Below are 3,577 nucleotides of genomic sequence, written 5' to 3' on the forward strand. Positions count from 1 at the left end.
CTATTTAAATTATTATTCCATTTACATCTCACTACAAAGTTCAATGAACTTACAAGACAGAACTATTTAGTAGATAAAATGACATATATTAAATGTGACTTTAGAACCACCACAACATCAAAAATATAGAAATCAAAATTCACATTTTTTTACAATAAAATCTAAGAGGTATGAATGTACAGTTCCACCTTGAAATGTTATTTAAAAGCCTGGAAATAAAACTATGTTTTCTGCAGAAGTCATTGCCCAATAATGCAATTACTCATAAAAACTTGGACTAAAGTAAAATCTAGTCACAATAAATTCGACTTCCAAAATAATTCCAAATTTTCTAATTTCCTTTGCATTAGCATAGAAATGCCTTCACATCTTTTCTACAGGAGAAAACAGAATGTTAAGTGCTAGAACAAGTGATATTTGTTAAAACATAATTTTTATATAAAATGAGAGATATAGATGCTTCTACTACAAAATGCAGTGGTACAATCTTAAAATGTAGTGGCATGATAAGTGCCAAATTTCAATTGTTTTTGGGATTAAATTGTTAGCACTTATCCTTTGATTATAATAGTTTTCTTCCAAATTACCCTTAAATCTAGTTGATTATATATATTGTATATTTACTAATATTGTTGCTTAAATATGAAAGATTCATCCATGTTTCTATAGGTTTTTTATGGTTGTTTGATGGATCCAGAAACAAAGCTTTAAGGAATGGCAAAATGGTTATTTCGTGAAGGTTTCTAACCATAAATTCGCCCAGGCTAACATTTGGCTCGCCTGGGCTAAAGAGAAAGCTTCAGTCATAAGCAAATCACTCGTCTGGGCGAGATGATTCCTTCAGGCCTAAGTAAACAAGCTCGCCTGGGCAAGTTCCCCCTACACTAGATGGCTTTTTCTATAAATAGTCATTCAAGAAGAAGAGAAAACAAGATACTAGCCTAAAATTAGTAGAAAAACGTAGAAGAAGAATGAGAGGAGGAAAAGTGGAACCGAAGTGCTGCAAAGTTATGACCGTGAATCACTTCCTTCATAATTTCTCTTGTTAGTCTTGTGCCCTGCACAATGATCAATTAGTTTTTCTAAAGGATTGGATATAATCTTTGTACCCTTATGTATCTCTTTTGATCATATATATGTATTAATCTTTTCTAGTCATTGTTGGTAATTTCTTTCTACTCTTAATGTTTGATTCTATTTGATGACTAGTGTCATGAAATTGGATTTTAAGTAAGACTGGAAAGTAATCTTAGAATTTGAACCGAATGATTTTACTTTCTACGTTACGTTGCTAGGAATAGAGGATAACGTTTTGATTGTAAAAAGCACGAAAATATAATTGTAATGCTGAGATATTTACTGTATATGTGAGGGATTGATGTTTAGTAAATGTTCTTAGGTTCCAAGTGCGAGGAATCGACTTGGGATAATTATGTGTGCATCAGTAATATTATAAAATGATTTGTATATGTTAATCTTATTAAGATACTAAGGGTATGAACGATGAAGTCCAATCCTATGTTTTCTTGAATTAATTTAAATCGTTTTCGCAATTTTCGTATTTCCGATGCACTAAATTCCATTAATTCTGTTACTTTTGAATTTCCGTTAATTCCATTATTTTCCATAAATCTGTTATTTTTACTATTCTTTAACTTTCAGTTAGTTAAACCAAAATCAAATGACATTCGATTGAATTTGTACATAACTATTAAACTGATAACCTTTATTCCGAATTAATTAAGTAACTCAAGTTCATGTGGAGATGAACTCTTTTATAAATATGAAACCTACAATGATAATTGGTACGCTTGCCAAAAGTCATAACATGGTACAATCTTCTTAACCTTGTAGAAGCAAGTTAAAAAGATTGTAAAGTTAAAAAGATTGTACCGCTGCATCTCAAACATAAGTTCCACTACAACCATGTTGCCTCCAATGGGACATGCAAAAGGAAGTATTCTTTATGAAACAAATTAAGGAGAAAAAAACCATAAGTTTATCATTGATATGCCTAACAAGTTGTAAAACAGAAAAACATACTGAGAGGATACTATCATATGAAACATTAGCATAAATGATACAACATCTAAATGCTCCAAGCGCAAATCTACAAAAATATCAAACCTTGTAAGTATTAGATCACTTAATTGAAAAAGAGGGATATAAACTAGTATAAATAGATTCCTTTACTTACAAAAACTTTCCATCATCAGAATCAAAAGTCATGCTCAATAGGAGAGGAGGTTTGTCAGGTTTACCATTAGTAAGGAACAACTAGCTACCTGTATGACCGAGAAAAAAAGGAGCTAAGTGCAACAAGATTTTCTAGGATTGGGACACCCAACAGAAATGGAAGTTGAAATATATATCCACAGTAAACAGTCAAAATTCTTATGGCCTGCAAATTTTTAGTGCAAGTATAGAAACATGAAAGCATCAACAAGGCATATAAGTTAGTAGAAGAATGGTTTGGATATTCAATTCATTCATTTGACTTAAAATGTCTCATTTTTTAGCATTATTTTCTAATCGCCTTTTTCATGATTGTAATATAACATTTCTCCAGTATAATAAAAACTTTGTTAAGACCTATTTAGGGATAATGCATATCCTATTATAGTATTCTTTCCATTTGAATTACTATTAAAAGAGTTATTGGCATTCTCTCCTCCTACCACTCTTTCTATAAAAATAAAAATCTTAAAATATAAATACAAGCATGCATAATTCAATGAAAGAACTAAAAACTATGTACAAGAAACTAATTCAAGAAAGTGAATACTTAAGTCAAATCTCAGCTCAGAGACAATAAAGGGGAAAACAGAGAAATTTATTTGATGGATAAAAAAAGCCTAAAACTTAGTAAGCTTTAGCTTAGGGGAGAGTGTCATATCTTACATTATCTTCAAGGATTAGTTTCCATATTTCCTCATTATCTCTTAATATTAGTTAACAACATATTTCCTTATCTCATCACGATTTGTTCACCTAATTAACTAGAATTAAGACTAATTAACTAGAATTAAGATTAGTTAATTAGTATAAATATGAGTTAGTGCTTTAAGTTTTACGAACATATCAAACAAACCAATACATTGTAATATCTTAGTTAATACTTAATATCAAATTATTATTTTCATTTTCTTGTCTCTCTTCCTCCTCTATCCTTAAGCTCATAATTTTAACATACAACACCAAGACAATTTCAAGTTTTAAAAAAGAAGGAAAAAAAATATGATATATAGATGTTTCAAATAGAAGTCAATATATACAACAACAAAATTATAGTCCAAAACAGACCTATTTTTTCCTCTCATGTCAAGATGAAATTGATTGACTCCAACCTAACAATCATCCCTCCTCATGAAAGGCTTGTTCCCTAAGAATTTTCTGTCATGTTGTTTCCTAGATCACTTGGTTGGTCCTTACTATAGGTATCAGGTGAATAAAGAACATCAATTGCATATCTAGCAAACAAGCCTCCCAGAGAATGGGCTAGAAAAGAGATTCTTTTCAGGCTCCGCCTTTTTAAAAACTTGCAAGACCTGTTTTGATGAAAGGCCATAATCATTCA

This window comes from Glycine max, chromosome 11 (genome assembly GCF_000004515.6).
Source record: "Glycine max cultivar Williams 82 chromosome 11, Glycine_max_v4.0, whole genome shotgun sequence".
Taxonomy (NCBI): Eukaryota; Viridiplantae; Streptophyta; class Magnoliopsida; order Fabales; family Fabaceae; genus Glycine; species Glycine max.